Source organism: Oryx dammah, unplaced genomic scaffold (genome assembly GCF_014754425.2).
Source record: "Oryx dammah isolate SB20612 unplaced genomic scaffold, SCBI_Odam_1.1 HiC_scaffold_27, whole genome shotgun sequence".
NCBI classification, from domain to species: Eukaryota; Metazoa; Chordata; class Mammalia; order Artiodactyla; family Bovidae; genus Oryx; species Oryx dammah.
Window position 1 is genome coordinate 61615118 of NW_024070211.1, and position 19799 is coordinate 61634916.

The following is a 19799-nucleotide window of genomic DNA, read 5'->3' on the forward strand; positions in this document are numbered from 1 at the left end:
AATTGGAAAAGGAGTACATCAAGGCTGTATATTTTCACTCTGCTTATTTAACTTGTATGCAGAGTCAATTCAGTTCAATAACTCAGTCATGTCTGGCTCTTTACAATTCCATGGAGCACTCCAGGCTTCCCTGTCCATCACCAAGTCCTAGAGCTTGCTCAATTCATGCCCATCCAATTGGTGATGCCATCCAACCATCTCATCCTCTGTCATCCCCTTCTCCTCCAGCCTTCAATCTTTCCCAGCACCAGGGTCTTTTCCAATAAGTCAGTTCTTTGCATCAGGTGAGTTTCAACTTCAGCATCAGTCCTTCCAATGAATATTCAGGACTGATTTCCTTTAGGATTGACTGGTTTGATCTCCTTGCAATCCAAGGGTCTCTCAAAAGTCTTCTCCAACACCACAGTTCAAAAGCATCAATTTTTTTAGCACTCAACTTTCTTTATGGTCCAACTCTCACAACTATCCATGACTATGGAAAAAACCATAGCTTTGACTAGACAGGCCTTTTTTGGCAAAATAATGACTCTGCTTTTAAATACACTGTCTAGGTTGGTCATAGCATATCATGTGAAATGCCAGGCTGGATGAAGCTCAAGCTGGAATCAGGATAGCTGGGAGAAGTATTAACAATCTCAGATTTGCAGATGACACCACCCTTATGGCAGAAAGAGAAACTAAACAGCCTCTTGATGAAAGTGAAAAAGGAGTGAAAAAGCTGGCTTAAAACTCAACATTCAAAATATTAAGATCATGGAATCTGGTCCCATCACTTCCTGGCAAATAGATGGGGAAACAATTGAAACAGTGACAGACTTTATTTTGGGGGGCTCCAAAATCACCAGACAGTGACTGCCACCATGAAATCAAAAGACGCTTGATCCTTGGAAAAAAAGCTATGACAAACCTAGACAGCATATTAAAAAGCAGAGACATCACATTGCAGAAACAGGTTTACATAGTCAAAGCTATGGTTTTTCCAGTAGCCATGTACATATGTGAAAGTTGGACCATAAAGAAGACTTAAAGATGGTTGGATGGCATCATTGACTCAATGAACATGAGTCTGAGCAAATTCCAGGAGATAGTGAAGGACAGGGAAACCTGGCATGCTGTAGTCCATGGGACTGCAGAGTCGGACACGACTGAGCAACTGAAAAACAACAAAATGCACCTAACAATAGCAAAAATTTAGAAACAAGAAATAGACAATTCAACAATAATAGTTATAGACTTCAACACCACACCTTCAATTAATTAACTGAAGGACAAAATGAAATATGGGTATTAAATAACACTATATACAAATTAATCTTAACAGATACCTTATAGAATCATCCAACAAGGAGTGGAAGATAATACATTCTTTAAGTAGAATGGAGCATTCTCCAGGACAGCAATATGCTAGTCCATAAAACATATTTCAATAAATTTAAAAAGATAAAATTTGATGAAATTTGTTGTCCTATTGCAATGGAACAAAATTATCAATAACAAAAGGAAATTTGAGAAGCTAACAAATATGCAGAAACTGAACAAAACACCTCAAACATTCAACTAGTCAAAGAAGAAATTAAGTGGAAATGAGAAAATATTTTGAAATGAAATGATAATAAAAACACAATTTCCCAAAACTGATGTGACATAGTCAAAACAGTACTGACAGGGAAATGGAAAGTTCTAAATGTCTATATTAAAAAATAAGTAAGACCTTAAAAAGAAGAAAAGAAAAAAGAGAAAGACCTCAATCAATAATCTAACCTCCTACCTTAAGACGGAGAAAAGAAAGAGAAAATTAAGTCCAAAGCAAACAAAAAAGAAAGAAAAGAATAAAAATTAGCAGAAAGTAATAAAATAGAGACTAGAAAATGACAGAAGTAATAAAACCAAAAGATCAACAAAATTGACAAATCTTTAGCTGAATTGACCAAGGAAAAAGTTCAATGAGTCAGATAACTAGAATAAAAAATGAAATAGGGACATTACTAACAGCCTTATGGAAATGAAAGAGATTCTATTGGAATGTTATATTCAATTTTATGCCTATTAATTGGATAACTAAGATGAAATTGACCAATTCCAAATAGACCAACTACTGAAACTGATTCAAGAAGAAATAGTCAATCTGACTTAGGAGAATTACTCATTGTTATGTTAAATAGTGACTTTAAACAATTTCTGCCAGATTAATGAACACATTTTGAGACTATTCCCAGTTAAACCATAAACCCACCAAAATATATTATCAGTTTTACTGATGATGAAACCAAATCCAATAAAGTCTAACTAACCAACCCAGGTGACACACGGAGGAAAACAAAATGAGTTTCTGGCTAAAAGCCCAATATACATTCTCTAGGCAAGGAGTTGAAAATATTTTTCTGTAAAGGGTCAGAGAGTAAATATTTTAGGCTTTGCAGGTCATATGGCCTTGTCACAACTATTCAATTCTTTTATTTAAGCATACACAAATAAATATGAAGTATTCCCTGGTGGCTCAGATGGTAAAGAATGTACCTGCAATGCAGGGGACCCAGGTTCAATCCCTGGGAGAAGGGAATGGCCACCCACTCTAGTATTCTTTTCTGCAGAATTTCATAGACAGACTCCAGGCTATGGAGTCACAAAGAGTATGACTATGTTCTAATTAGTTTCAGCTGGACACTGGAATTTGAAAATCACAAATTAGTACCAATGTGAAATATTTTTTCTTGTGTTTTCTGTCATCTAAAAATATCAAGACCATTCACAGCTCCTGAACCATACAAAAATAGGCAGTGGGGCAGAATGACCCATGGCCATGGTTTACTGAGCCTAGTACTGGACTATGCCGTTATTGTGGTGACTTCAAAACGTTTGCTTTCTCCTTTAGCAAACCCCTTTAAACTTTGTAGATTCTAATCCCCTATACATTTATGCAGTCTCATTTGTATTCATGCCCTGAACATATCTGTACTCATATTTTTGGCATTCTAAATCAACTATTCTTGCTCTTTCCCTTCCATCTATCTTTCCCTTATTCTCTGTCCCTGCTTTCTCAGATCTTTCTTATGCCTTTGCTTCTCTGAGCACATTCCATGATCCCCAAGGGCTCCATGTCACCTCATACCAAAATGACTTCCGTCTGGGCAAGAGTGTTGTCTGCTCACATGCTATTTCAATGTCTTCATCTTGCTCCTTTTTTTCACATAGTAAGGTACCTTTCCTTTCTGCACACCTAGTTCCAAAGTTCAAAGAAAGGGGAAATCTGTAATTGTACCATGCCTCATGTCCCATCCCGGCAAGCTTCCTGATCTCAAGAGATCATCTGTCCTGTCACCAGCCAGAAGGGAAGGTGTGCCCCCTGCTACCAAGCTTTGATAGATCTCAGCAGACAAGTACATCCCTGGGCGCTGTTTCGTCTCAAGTTTATGACTGAATTAATACCCAAACTCTCCCTTTGACAATTGGGTATAAATATTACAAGGCCTATGTTAAAAAGAACTTTCCTTTAGGCCCTGATATTTCTGAAAACTGACTTGATTCTGGATTTGCTTTCATCCAGAAGCATTTTAGGGAAATCTTTTGTTTAAGACTTAAGGGCTGAATGGATGCCTCTGTCTTTTGGGCTCTTGCTCTAAACTGGGTCTCTCTCTTTATCTTTCCACTGAGCTGCAGGCTCCTTAATAATTTACTAGTTTATGCAACCACTTAATTCCCTAAGGCTTTAATTCCTTCAAAACATACATTGACTACCTTAACTATAATGTCTATAAAAGTAAATCATGCCAGGATGTGAAAAAGAGCCATGAAATCAACTTTAATCCATCTGTGTAAAGAACGTGCATCACATTTAAAATGAACAAGTCCACTCCTGTATTCTAAGAACTCAGATCTTTTTAAAAAATAATTTTATTTCTATCTCCTGTGCAAGCTTTAAGGAACTGCTGCTCTCCATACTTTGAGATGGATGGAGGAAATACAAGAAGAGAAAGAGGGGTGACTGAATTGGGATAGGAGATTGAACAGTCAGTGCTATTTTGTTCCCATGTGACATGGCTGGACCCCTGACATATTTTTAATATGATACCTGAAAAACTTTATCACCATTCTAATAAGCATCAGAGAATGTTTTCTAAGGTATTACATGTTTTATAATGCTTTAAATATATTTTGATTAAAATCTGCAGATTTAATCCATTCATCCTAGTCCTCACTGTCACACCAATCAGCCAAAGAGGTTAAATTCTAAGAAAAAGCCTAAGTTCATTTTTAAATTTAAATAAACTTGTTAATGCACATCCCCTTCATGAAATTCTCACTGCTGAGTTTTAATGCTAAGATGCTAACTAGCTAGCAGTGGATGTTCTCTTGCATGAGTGTTTCCTGGCTGGAATAAAGCTCCCTTCTTTGAGAAGGAAACAGTCTCCAGTTGTCCTTTTGTTGAATGCCCAGGAAGTTCTTACAGTCTGGATCACAGCACTTTAATAGATTCCAGATAGCTGAGAGAGATACTTCCTTTTTACCCTTGGAAATTAGAAAAAGAAGTTCATAAACAGGAATTAAGAAAAGAACTGATAGATGGGTTTCATGCAGAATAATCTTAGAGAAGTGTACAAACGAAAGTCGAGAATCCATAAATTTATTTTCTTACATCTATGTAAAGAATCCACCTACAATGCAGGAGCCCTGGGAGATGTGGTATTCGATCCCTGTGTCAGGAAGATCCCCTGCAGGAGGAAATGGCAACCCAGTCCAGAATTCTTGCCTGGAGAATCCCATGGACAGAAGAGCCTGGAGGCTACAGTCCAAAGGGTCACAGAGCTGGACACAACTGGCCAACTAAGCATGGCACACAACATACATACTCCCTAGAAAATATTTCTATGTCCACAAGGACATGTGTGCCCAGCTTAAAGACTGTTGATTATGAATCTCTAAAGAAGACAGGAAGAAATAATAAAAAGGTGACATTAGAGATAAAATGACAGTCACCAGAGAAACCACCTGCTCAGCCCTCGAAGTGCCATCAGAAAGCAGTTTGGTGATATTTGGTTCACCCTATGTAGTGTGCACAGCAGATGGAATTTACAGTGATGTGTGAAATTTCTAAGAAGGAGCAAAGATGCCTCACCGAGCAACTGAGAGAATGAGGCTAGAGCCAGCAGAGGAAGGGCCCTTCTGAAGGTAGAGTGAAAGAATGCTTCTGAATGACTCCTGGAGATAACCAGAATAGTAACGCATACCTAGCGAAGAACTGGTGTTACATAAGCAGTGGCTTCAATTTTCCAAGTTCCCTCTTTAAGCTGCTTGCAAAAACACCCCACATACCAGTCAGGATGGTAGTTTTATTTGTTCTGCTTTCCAGAGAAAAGCTTGGTTTGCTCTCACTCCTGGTTCTATGTCCCTGCATTGGGTGCAAGTAAAAGATGATGAGTGGGAAGGGATTTTGTAAACACAGAAAAAAGAATAAATAAACCTGTCAGGAGAAAAGAGTACAATCTATTAAAGGTTTTGATCATCCTATTTGTCACAAAAAAATAACAGATGCATTAGTGCACACAGCACTTATAATTCAGAGATCATCGTTACATCAGATGACAAATGATGTTACTATAATTTACCATTTGTCTTTTTTCACATAGTTAAAAAACCATAATTACGAGAAATTGTGACAACTTGCCAATTAAACAGACTCATTCACCCACAGATGAAGCATGCATCTTTGCATTTTGCAAATGAGGTTGGGGTGTGTGGGGAGGATAAGAATCAAAGTGTGCAGTATAGTGATTTATTAGCCTCAACAGGTGTGAGCTCAAAGGAGAACAACTTCCCCCTCTTTTATAGAGCATCTAAGCTACTTGGAAAACATTCCCAGTTATATAAAAAACAAGAAATCTTTCAGTTTTCTTCTTAAAGATTTTCAGACTTCACTACAATCTCACTTGTAAGGTTAATTCAATCTCATCTTTCTTTCACTTTCACTGTTTCAGTGGACAAATAATCTAATAAAAGTAAAAAAAAATAGATTAATCTTATACTACATGAAGGAAAAAATTGAATTGTGTGTATAAAACTGCTAGGCACACTATTTTGGAAATAGTGAATGAGATAGAACATTTCCTTATAAGGAAATGAGGTATATAGGGAGAAAAGTTTCCAGGATGCAGCAAAGGACAGGCAGTTGGGAATACGAAAGGAATCATGAGAAAGGCTAGTCAGGGTCAGCTGATATCCAGCCCTGATAAGAACAAAGATAAGAGCAAGACTGAAGGAGTTTCTGGTCCAAGTGATTTGGGAACCTAAGACAGGGCAGCCCTCTTAGCAGGTGGAAATTTGTTATAAGCATTCACGGATCCTGGAACATATTTCAGTCACTGGAAGTAGAAGCTTGCCTGTAGATAGATGACCCCTTTATTTGGAAGAAGCCACCTTTTGCCTATACAATGTAAAATGAAGAGCCAATCCTTTTCCCATCTCTTAAGAAAAAATGGTGAAGCAATCTTGATGCAGATATTTTAGACTTGTTTAGTAAGACAAATTACGGTGTGTATTAATTCTGGGTCATAGGGTGGAGTTTGTTAAGTGCACAGATTGTGGAAATAGCCAGTAGAGACCACATCCCAGTTCCCCATATCCTAGCTGCTATCACTGGTTGACTTGAATTCTCTCTGCTTACATGTTCTTATCTTAAAATAAGGCTGATAACAATGCTAATTCATCAGGCTATCTTGAGGATTCATGACTCAAGACAAGTAAATTCATAGCACATTCTCCACACAGGGTTGATGTTTAGTGAGTGCTAGATGGTTGGGAGGGATAATTCTTCTCTTTGGGTTTAGACACCAAAATGATAAAGCTGGTGCCCAGTCTCTTGGAGACAGATCTAATTTGCAAAAAATCATGGCAAGATGGGAAGTTAGCAGAAATGTGGCCTTGCTGTCTGCTGGAGTGTGAAATATGCCAGTTATAAGTATGAAAGGGCTAATTAATTTTAGAATGGATGAAAACCAAAATGCACTCTTTGTTTGCAAACAAAATAGTGTTACAGCTAAAGCTTTGACAAAGAAAAGTCCAAATACACTGAATCCATCTTCATAATGTGTGAGGCTAGGATCATTATTGACAGTAAAAGTATCTACTTTTTGGCACTGGTGAAACTGGACATGATCATTCACACAAAGAGCACCAGTCCATAAGGTTATAGAAGTTTCAATTTCTACTGCTATACTTTTCTTTGCAAAGTTGTTTGAATTTCCTTTTGGGGATAGATGCAATGTAGACTCACTTTGAAACTTGGGCTCCTTGGCCAAAACATGCACATTTGTTTCTTTTTAATTTGTCTAAATGTATCATCAACACAGCTAGAATCCCTAGGCAGTTGGTACTGGACTACTCACTTACAAGCATAAACAACTATGTGATTTAAAAATAAATTTGCTGTTTATTGTAAATACATTTATTTTATAGAAAGCTGATTATTTGAGTCAGTACATTTTAATCTGATCTGTAAAAATGAAAGCTATAGATTTCATAGTTTCCACTTTGATTTACTTTCCATAACTTTGTTATACTTTTGATAAAGTTTTAAAAGGCATTTTGGTTTTTTTGTTGTTGTTCTTTCTTTTTTTCTTTCTTTCTTTTCTTTTCTTTTTTTTTTTACTTTACAATACTGTATTGGTTTTGCCAGACATCAACATGAATCCACCACGGGTGTACATAAGTTCCCACTGCTGAACCCCCCTTCCAGGTCCCTCCCCATACCATCCCTCTGGGTTATCCCAGTGCACCAGCCCCAAGCATCCTGTATCCTGCATCGAACCTAGACTGGCAATTCATTTCATATATGATATTATACATGTTTCAATGCCATTCTCCCAAATCATCCCGCTCTCTCCCTCTCCCACAGAGTCCAAAAGACTGTTCTATATATCTGTGTCTCTTTTGCTGTTTCACATGCAGGGTTATCATTACCATCTTTCTAAATTCCATATATATGTGTTAGTATACTGTATTGGTATTTTTCTTTCTGGCTTACTTCACTCTGTATAATTGGCTCCAGTTTCATCCACCTCATTAGAACTGATTCAAAGCAATCTTGAGAAAGAAGAATGGAACTGGAGGAATCAACCTGCCTGACTTCAGGCTCTACTACAAAGCCACAATCATCAAGACAGTACGGTACTGGCACAAAGACAGAAATATAGACCAATGGAACAAAATAGAAAGCCCAGAGATAAATCCACACACATACGGACACCTTATCTTTGACAAAGGAGGCAAGAAGATACAATGCATTAAAGACAATCTCTTTAACAAGTGGTGCCGGGAAAACTAGACAACCACTTGTAAAAGAATGAAACTAGATCACTTTCTAACACCATACACAAAAATAAACTCAAAATCGATTAAAGATCTAAACTTACGACCTGAAACTATAAAACTCCTAGAGGAGAACATAGGCAAAACACTCTCCGACATAAATCACAGCAGGATCCTCTATGACCCACCTCCCAGAATATTGGAAATAAAAGCAAAAATAAACAAATGGAATCTAATTAAAATTAAAAGCTTCTGCACAACAAAGGAAAATATAAGCAAGGTGAAAAGACAGCCTTCCGAATGGGAGAAAATAATAGCAAATGAAACAACTGACAAACAACTAATCTCAAAAATATACAAGCAACTCCTGCAGCTCAATTCCAGAAAAATAAACGACCCAATCAAAAAATGGGCCAAAGAACTAAATAGACATTTCTCCAAAGAAGACATACAGATGGCTAACAAACACATGAAAAGATGTTCAACATCACTCATTATCAGAGAAATGCAAATCAAAACCACAATGAGGTACCATTTCACACCAGTCAGAATGGCTGCGATCCAAAAGTCTACAAGCAATAAACGCTGGAGAGGGAGTGGAGAAAACGTAACCCTCTTACACTGTTGGTGGGAATGCAAACTAGTACAGCCACTATGGAGAACAGTGTGGAGACTCCTTAAAAAACTGGAAATAGAACTGCCTTATGACCCAGCAATCCCACTGCTGGGCATACACACTGAGGAAACCAGAATTGAAAGAGACACGTGTACCCCAATGTTCATCGCAGCACTGTTTATAATAGCCAGGACATGGAAGCAACCTAGATGTCCATCAGCAGATGAATGGATAAGAAAGCTGTGGTACATATACACAATGGAGTATTACTCAGCCATCAAAAAGAATACCTTTGAATCAGTTCTAATGAGGTGGATGAAACTGGAGCCAATTATACAGAGTGAAATTTGCTGTTTAGAATGTGTTCTGCATTTGAGGGCAAATATTCAAATATTCCATTTATTTTTTATTTTTTAAACTTTTTTTTTTAATTTTATGTTGGAGTATAGACAATTAACAATGTTGTGATAGTTTCAGGTGAACAGGAAAGTGATTCAGCCATACATATACATATATTCATTCTCCTCCAAACTCCCCTCCCACCCAGGCTGCCACATAACATTAAGCAGAGTTCCCTATGTTCTACAGTAGAAAATGCTCCATTTCTAAACAAGGATATGGAGAAAGAAATGGCTACCCACTCCAGTATTCTTACCTGGAGAATTCCATGGACAGAGGAGCCTGGCAAGCTACAGTCCATGGGGTTGCAAAGAGTCAAACACAACTGAGTGACTAACACACACACACAAACAAGGAGAAAGTGATATATGACTTGGATGAACATATGATCCTAATCTCCATACTTCATCAAATCTTAGTGTGATAGGGGAATTGCTACCTTGACAGAACCTTAATACTGTCTCATAAGGAAGAGACTGGGAGGATATTTACAGAATTTGGGGGTTTTCACTCTAGTGTTACAAAGCAGATCTTTCCAGGCAAGGAGTCAATTTTTACTGGATTTGGTTCATGAGACAATAATTTAGGATGGGTAGCACAATGAGGTGGGGTCTTGAAGTGAGCCTGAGAAATGAACTATGTGGGATCTATGAACCAGTGAGCAAACCATTCACCCAGACAAATTGGTTTGCAGAAATTTCCTGAAGCAACAGCAACTTTATTTATTAGTTTATACACTTATTGTTCCAAGTGAGAATTTCCTGGGAGAATTAAATTGTGTGGACACAGAGTCTGCAGTCTTCTTCCTGATGGTGAGGCTCTATGGACACAGGCTGTCTCCCTTCTCCACTGATACCAAGTCAAGTACTGGTTCCCTTGACAACCCTCTGTCTTCTTCAGTAGCATAATCCCCTGGGAAGCTTTTGTTTCCTCCTAAAACCCATCATTTTAACATACTTTTCTGGGAAAGACCCAGACAGAGTTGTGAATCCCTAAACCTAGGAAAATAAATGAGTGACAATTCAATGTTTCTCAAGCTGATTTAGGTCACAGAAAACCTAAATACCTTTCTGTTCTTTCCATGACAGCATGGGGAATGTCAAATGCAAATGCTTGTATCTGAAATAAATATATGTGGATTTTGGAACTACATTTTTACTAGCAATAAGAATTGCATGTAAAAGAGATTTTAATGCAATTCATAAAATAATTTTTAATTAAGAAAAATTATCTTTATTAAGTTTTTCACATTGAAAGTTGAGAGGGGAAAAAAAGTATCTATCTCTCACTGTAGCTTTGGACCACTAGGCTTACACAAAAGCAGAAGATGAAAACCACTGGGCTAGAAAGAAACACAGCTGGCAAACTTGATCTGTGTGGCTGTCTAATTAGCAGCTCTAGGGAATTGCATTTGAATTCTAACAGGAAGATTTTTGCCATAACTTAAAGGAGATATAAGAAGTGGGGATTTCCCACATGGTAGGGGAATCTTTTTTTTTTATTGAGGAGATTCTGAGATTCCCCTCATCCTGTGGTTAAATAGACATCCTCTTTGCCCTTCATTAGCCTCATCTCTATTATAATTGGCATTTGTCCTATAATTCCAATTCTGGTAGAATGATCCAGGTTATGCTTCAATAACAAACAGCCCCCAAATCTCACTCAAAATCTTAACACATCAAAAATGCATTTCTCAGGAATTCCCTGATGGTCCAGTGGTTAGGAATCTGCCATTCTACTGCAGAGGGCACAGGTTCAATTCCTGTTCAAGCAGCTAGGATCCCACAAGCCGTGTGGTGCAGCTCCTCCTCTAAAAAAATGTATTTCTCCCTCACACAATTGACTGGTACAGATTGACCAGTAGCTTAGGCCACTAGGGAGAAGACTGAGGCAGTTCCATTTTGGCACATGCTTGTATGGTTGTAGGAGAGAAGAGACATGGAGAGTCACACATTGAGTCTCAGCCTCCATGTGGAAGTAACAGAGTCCATTCCCATTCAAACTTCACTTGCCAGAATTAGTCTCATGGGCACACACAGCATCAGAAAGAGAAGAAAACCCAACTCTACCATATGCCCAGCAGGAAGGAAACAAGAATACAGCATTTACCACTAACCACATTTAATGCTTACCACAACCTCTGTACATTAACTTAGATTTGAGAAATAGACATTCATACACTCGGGTCTCAGCTCCAACAGGACTGGAAAGCAGCATGAAAAGTATTGAGATCCAGAGAACTCTTTGCATTATCCCTCTGATGATATTACCAGTGGGCTGGATTTACTTAAAGGGGCCAAAGCAGGAAAGACATCAGACTACCAGTCTGTCCCTTCCTTTAATCAATGCTCAGTCTCTCTCTCTCTCCCCTGTGAAATGTCCTGTGACTGTTTCTGGATACATTGTTCTGCTTTCTTCACCTATAGCTGAGTGCACTGCCATACCACCAATGGTCACTCTTGAGCAATTATGTGACCCATGAATGGATGCTTGTTAAATCAATATGTCAGAGCTCAATATTTTAATTCCCCACTTAGTTAATAAATATAGCTTGTTTCTTCCCAATTAGATAGTAAGTTTCTCAGAGGCTTTAAAGAGTTATTAAGGAGTTCCACAAAGTGCCTAGGCTAAAGATGGGCATACAACAGAAGAACCATAAGTTTCTGACAGTTCACTGATTGATGAAAAACAAACAAACAAAAGCAACAACAAACTAATGGATGTGAGCTGAGCCCCTCTTTGTCCCTCAAAAAATAGATGCTACTGCCATCAAGAGCACATAGGTTTATCCTCCCACTCAGCCTTGCCACACAGAGTGAGTTGGAAAACTACTAAACAGAAATGACATTTGGCTGGGCGCACTTGAAGACAGTCATTAATATTGCTAACAGTCCATGTGTTAGACTTGGCCTAACATGGGTACCAGATGCATCCTCCCAGGCAACCTGGGGGTCCTCCTGATGGCTCCTCCAGGCCAGGCAATCTGCATCGGCTTCCATTCAGGCAGCCTGGCTGCTTGGCACAAGGCAGGGCATCCATGGCAAGAATGAACACTCTCTCAGTGTGACTCCACTTCATGAAAAATGAATGTAGCTAGGGGGGTTGAGTCCTGCAGTCAGATCTGGACAACAGATGGTACACTGCTGATGATAGGTGACAGCCAATGGAAAGATAACTTAGACCTATTTCTGCAGTAGTTGGGTTAACTAAACTCAAAGATTTATATGTAGTTGTGTGCCTACCTTGTTTCTAGCCCTGTGGTCAGGAAAATGGGAGAAGAAATAAAGTACCCTTTGACAAAACATGATATTAGAGTTGGGCAGCATGTAATTGGACCAGGAAATAAATTTCCTTCAGGAGTCAAGAGTTAAGAATTTTTTAAACTTTCTGCTAAGAGATTCACAGACATCATTTAATACATACACCCACCTTCTAAGTAGGTACTAATAACTACATTTTCCAGATGATTAAACTAAATCTGAGAGATTACATGACCCAAGGTACAGTTGATAAGATCAAGATTTGAACCTTTAAGTCTAAAGAATGTGTTTCTATATTCAACATTAGATGTTGAGGGTTATTGAGTTCAAAAAAGGCAGGCTTAGAGTGTGACTAATAATAAGAAACATTTACATAGTGCTCACGGGTAATCTGACACCTTTCTAATAATAACTTATCTAACATTCATATCAACTCCATAAATTAGGTACTAATAATATATTTTCAATTTACAAATAAGGTAATGAGTGTGCAGAGAGTTTAAGTAATTAACCCAGGGTCTCACGACTATATGGTGTGGGGATTTGAACCCAGATGAAGGTAGTGTTTCTTTTTGCCCACTATAGTATATTAAAATATGCTGGTAATATTCACTCCTCCTTTCTCCAAAATGTGGCTAGGCCTTTCATTGTGTGGATAATTGATTACGTTCATCTGTCTTGTCTCAAAGCAGAAGTGCTCAAACTTCTGATAATCCTCTCTGGCCTTTGTTTTCAAAACCTCGAAAGCTATATATACACCTGATCCCTTAGACTTGAGGATACAAGAATGCATGTGTTGTACTAGGACATACCAGACTCCCCAGGCAAAGGAGGGGACACCAACTTTCTCCTGTGGGGGACCCAGAACCTTGCTTATGTGTGAAGAACTTAGACATAAACAGGTAGATAGATAATAGATAGATAGGCATATAGCTGCTTTGTAGATAGGTAGATAGGAAGAAAATAGATTGTAGATTGATGAGGAAGAAGGAAGGGAGAAAAAAGAGAAAAGATGTACATAGGTAATATACTACAGTTGCTGCTGCTACTGCTAAGTTGCTTCAGTTGTGTCCAACTCTGGGTGACCCCATAGACAGCAGCCCTCCAGGCTCCCCTGTCCCTTGGATTCTCCAGGCAAGAACACTGGAGTGGGTTGCCATTTCCTTCTCCAATGCATGAAAGTGAAAAGTGAAGGTGAAGTCACTCAGTCATGTCTGACTAGTAGCGACCCCATGGACTGCAGCCTACCAGGCTCCTCTGTCCATGGGATTTTCCAGGCAAGAGTATTGTAGTGGGGTGCCTTTGCTACACATACATAGATTGCAGACTATCTAGATAGATAGATGGATTATAGAGAGATAAGTGGTAGATAGGTAAATATAGATAGGTAGGTAGACTGTAAATAAGCTATAGATACATAGTAAATAGATTACAGATAGATAAATTGTAGATAGGTTGTAAATGAAGATAGTAGATTGTAGGTGGGTAGGTAGATAGACAGATAGATAATAGTTGGACATTTTTAAAGCTTCTGCACTAGCTCAGAAGGCAGTGTGGAAATGGAGGAAAATCCTTTAGGTGAAAGGGTCAATTACTCTGCCCCTAATTCAGCACCTTGAAAAGATGGTAGAACTTTTGAGAACAAGATTTCACGGCAGAAGGACTGGAATGAGGAGAAAAAGCTCCTAGCCTCATGAGGAGTCTCCTTGTGCAAGTTTGTACACTGACAAGTGTGCAATGCTGTCAACTTCAAGGAATCACATAGGTTCAGATATAGTACATTCCTGCTGACCGTTATGGATAGACCAGAAAGTCTGAACCAAATATTGTGAAACATGGCAGGCCCTAAGTGTTCTTAAATAATTCCCAAGAAGATAAGAGTTCTTCAAAACAAAAAGACATTAGATTTTTTTAAAACTACTTTGACAAATAAGGAATTGGAGTGAGATTTAATTTGATTTGGAAGAAATAAAGTAAATGAAAGATTCTTGGATATAAGTAAATTAAAACCTTTTCACTGAGAACATATAATCTTGAAAATCTGCAAGTTAAACATTTGGTACAGTATTATCTTGAGAATCTGGAAAATGTTTAATTTCTCTTTTCTCTTAATTCACACATACACGATAAATGGAAAAAAAAAGAGAGGAGGAAAAATAGCAAACTTAAAAGATTTTTCGTGGCAGACGTAAAAATGAATACCAGCTAGTTTTCCAAGTAATAGAATCAGATGTTTAGTTTATCAGGAATCTGTTGTGTATCTAATTTTTCTATTAAGATTTTCATAAACAGAGACCTGATAATCACTTTTGCAGAGAATACTGACAAGGTATACTTGCTTGGCTGAAGGGGAGGAAAATGAATATGTGCATTTAAAATTTTTATGATTACATTTTTACTGAAGGGAGGAGGATGACTGTAGTTTCATAACGACTTTAATGCAATTGGTTCCACTTAGAGGAGATGACATGTTGAAATGTGATGTGTAAAGATGTGCAGAATGCTTCCCCAGTAATTGGATTCGAGCAACAATAACACTGGGCATTGTCAAATCCTTTATAGCTCTTTTCAAAAGATCTTCTTCCTTCTTCTGGGAAAACATGCACATATTATAGAGCATCATGACCTTACCCAACAGTTAAAAGGGAAATTAAAAAATTATTCCACCTAAGTGCATCTGAATCAAGCACATGCTCAAGTTTATGCAACTTCTAACTGCACAGTTATTTCTCCCCACTTCCTCCTGTTATAAAAGCACAGAAATTTAGAACTGAATGCTGTCTTTTAGGAGTAATTTTAGTGTAACATCCTCATTTTGGAGATGAGGAGATAAAGACCTAAGGAAAGAAACTTACTTATGAGTGTACCATAACTCAAGCAGGGGCTCTGTGACAATTTTGAGGGATGAGATGGGGAGGGAGATGGGAGTGAGGTTTGGAAGGGAGGGGACATGGGTGTACCTATGGCTGATTCTTCTTGATGCATGGCAGAAAACAAAAAAAAAACTTGTAAAGCAATTATCTTACAATTAAAAAATTTTTTTAATTATAATTTTTAAAAAAAGATAGGTCCATGCTTCTTGTATAGTCATAAAAAAGTGTGTGTTGGGAGGTGGGAAGGGGAATAACAGATGTCAAGTAAAGAGAAGGTATGATGGTCTAAATGTTTATGTTCTCCTAAACTTCATTTTTTGAAATCCTAGCCCTCTGAAAGTAAGGTCTTTGGAGATGATTAGGTCCTGAAGGTGGAGGTCTCCTGAATGAGGTTAGTGATCTATAAAAAGAGATTCCCACAGAACTCACTAGCCCTTCCACCCAAGTAAGATAAATGAAACTTCTGTGACCTGGAGGAGAATACTCACCTGACCATATTAGCTTCTTGATCCTCCAGAACTGTAAGCAGTACCTTTCTATTGTTTACTAGATACCCAGTCTGTTGCATTTTGTTCTAACAGACCAAATGGACTAAGACAGAGGGCTTCAGGAAACTAGGAACTAATATTCCTTGGGAAATATCAAAAGGAGCTTAAGGAGAATGAGAGCTGATGAAACATAATTGGTTGTTGAAAGCAGATCGTTAATGATCTATTTGGTCACAGGGGCAGAAAACTACCTGAAAATATCTTGCACTGAAGGAAAAATTATGCCCCCATGTAACCAAGAGGACTGAATTTGGAGGTGATTTCAAGTACACCTGGACTCAGGTGCCCAAATGACAACCGACGCTTTCTCTCAAGCTCTGGTTCTCACCGCTCTGGGTTTTTCTCATTCTTCTCTCCTATATGTAGTGTCTTCCCCTATGATAAGGAAACAGATAACCTCTAATCCCATATTCATATCCTCTTAGTTTAGCAACCTCAGTTAAAAAAGAAGTCTTTCTTCCAATGTTCAGATGTTAATCACAGGACAAATGTTAATCTGCCCTGATTAGATCATATATGAACCTTAGATTCAAGAAACTGATTAGTATGATTGGCCATACTTAGGTCACCTTTCAACCCTCTAGTGAACGTGATAGAGAGGGATTTTGTGATTCACTGACTCACTGGAACATAAAAAAAGATAAGAGTACCTTAAAAGGAAGGGGAAATGTAAATGGAAGAAAAATGCTAAAACGTAAAACCAATATCTTGAGTTTTCCTTAACCTCACCAACAAGCACATACACACACTCTTCTCAAGCATTCATTTCTGTTTCCACCAAGCAAATTACAAGGTATCTATGTACAATTAATGGTGCTCAACACTTCCCAAAGAGTTATAGCCCTAAGGCACTTCCAGATCCAAGGTATGTTCATTGTCCAAGACTGAAACTTCAGCTAAAGAAAGCTGCCTTGCACAAGTTTTGCCCCTTTCCCTGGGTTTAGCCTACATCCAGTGGCTGACCAATACAGAGATATAAATGCCCAACCTGACTTTCTAACATCAGACAACTCTGAATGGACAACTCACTCCATAACTACAGATGGGATTGACTAACTTTATTGTTACTATATCACTCAGCCCCATAATCACTCGGCCCAATCCTGCCTCCTTTATTATCCCAGAAGTGTTGATTCTGAAAGCACGCCTCCCAACAAATGCCCTGTTTTCAAATCTCCATCTCAGAGTCTGCTTACCAGGAAATCCAATATATGATACATGGTACCAAGAGTGGCGCAATGTGGAGGAATCAGAATACACTAATACGGAATCTCTGCTTATGGTCACTCACAGTTAAAATCAATAACTTATCTATGATGGGAAAAGATGCCATGTGGACTTAATCAATTCAGTTCAGTTCAGTCACTCAGTCGTGTCCGACTCTTTGCAACCCCACGAATCGCAGCACACCAGGCCTCCCTGTCCATCACCAACTCCCAGAGTTCACTCAGACTCACATCCATCGAGTCAGTGATGCCATCCAGCCATCTCATCCTCTGTCGTCCCCTTCTCCTCTTGCCCCCAATCCCTCCCAGCATCAGAGTCTTTGCCAATGAGTCAACTCTTTGCATGAGGTAGCCAAAGTACTGGAATTTCAGCTTCAGCCTCATTCCTTCCCGAGAAATCCCGGGGCTGATCTCTTTCAGAATGGACTGGTTGGATCTCCTTGTAGTCCAAGGGACTCTCAAGAGTCTTCTCCAACACCACAGTTCAAAAGCATCAATTCTTTGGCGCTCAGCCTTCTTCACAGTCCAACTCTCACATCCATACGTGACCACTGGAAAAACCATAGCCTTGACTAGACAGACCTTAGTCAGCAAAGTAATGTCTCTGCTTTAGAATATACTATCTAGGTTGGTCATAACTTTCCTTCCAAGGAGTAAGTGTCTTTTAATTTCATGGCTGCAATCACCATCTGCAGTGATTTTGGAGCCCCCAAAAATAAAGTCTGACACTGTTTCCATTCTTTCCCCATCTATTTCCCATGAAGTGATGGGATCGGATGCCATGATCTTAGTTTTCTGAATGTTGAGCTTTAGGCCAAATTTTTCACTCTCCACTTTCACTTTCATCAAGAGGCTTTTTAGTTCCTCTTCACTTTCTGCCATAAGGGTGGTGTTATCTGCATATCTGAGGTGATTAATATTTCTCCTGGCAATCTTGATTCCAGCTTGTGTTTCTTCCAGTCCAGCATTTTTTATGATGTACTCTGCATATAAGTTAAATAAGCAGGGTGACAATATACAGCCTTGATGTACTCCTGTTCCTATTTGAAAACAGTCTGTTGTTCCATGTCCAGTTCTAACTGTTGCTTCCTGACCTGCATACAGATTTCTCAAGAGGCAGGTCAGGTGGTCTGATATTCCCATCTCTTTCAGAATTTTCCACAGTTTATTGTGATCCACACAGTCAAAGGCTTTGGCATAGTCAATAAAGCAGAAATAGACGTTTTTCTGGACCTCTCTTGCTTTTTCTATGATCCAGCGGATGTTGGCAATTTGATCTCTGGTTCCTCTGCCTTTTCTAAAACCAGCTTGAACATCAGGAAGTTCACGGTTCACGTATTGCTGAAGCCTGGCTTGGAGAATTTTGAGCATTACTTTACTAGTATGTGAAATGAGTGCAATTGTGCAGAAGTATGAGCATTCTTTGGCATTGCCTTTCTTTGGGATTGGAATGAAAACTGTGGATTTCATGGTGTAAGCCAATAGAACAGACCCATAGACCACCTGACCTGCCTCTTGAGAAATCTGTATGCAGGTCAGGAAGCAAAAGTTAGAACTGGACATGGAACAACAGACTGGTTCCAAATAGGAAAAGGAGTACGTCAAGGCTGTATATTGTCTCCCTGCTGATTTAACTTATATGCAGAGTACATCATGAGAAACGCTGGGCTGGAAGAAGCACTAGCTGGAATCAAGATTGCCAGGAGAAATATCAATCACCTCAGATATGAAGATAACACCATCCTTATGGCAGAAAGTGAAGAGGAACTAAAAGGCTTCTTGATGAAAGTGAAAGAGGAGAGTAAAAAAGTTAGCTTAAATTTCAACATTCAGAAAACGAAGATCATGGCATCTGGTCCCATCACTTCATGGAAAATAGATGGGGAAACAGTGGAAACAGTGTCAGACTTTATTTTGGGGGGCTCCAAAATCACTGCAGATGGTGATTGCAGCCATGAAATTAAAAGACGCTTACTCCTTGGAAGAAAAGTTATGTCCAACCTAGATAGCATATTCAAAAGCAGAGACATTGCTTTGCCAAGAAAGGTCCATCTAGTCAAGGCTATGATTTTTCCAATGGTCATGTATGGATGTGAGAGTTGGACGGTGAACAAAGCTGTGAGCTGAAGAATTGATGCTTTTGAACTGTGCTGTTGGAGAAGACTCTTGAGAGTCCCTTGGACTGCAAGGAGATCCAACCAGTCCATTCTAAAGGAAATCAGTCCTGGGTGTTCATTGGAAGGACTGATGCTAAAGCTGAACTCCAGTACTTTGGCCACCTCATGCAAAGAGTTGCCTCATTGGAAAAGACCCTGATGCTGGGAGGGTTAGGGGCAGGAGGAGAGGGGGACGACAGAGGATGAGATGGCTGGATGGCATCATCAACTCTATGGACATGAGTTTGAGTGAACTCCGGGTGTTGGTGATGGACAGGGAGGCCTGGGATGCTACAAACCATGGGGTCACAAAGAGTCGGACAGGATTGAGTGAGTGAACTGAACTGAATCACTTACAAATCTAGCATTATGGGTAAAAGACCAAAGTATTAAAATTAACTATTAGTTCACTTTAGTCGA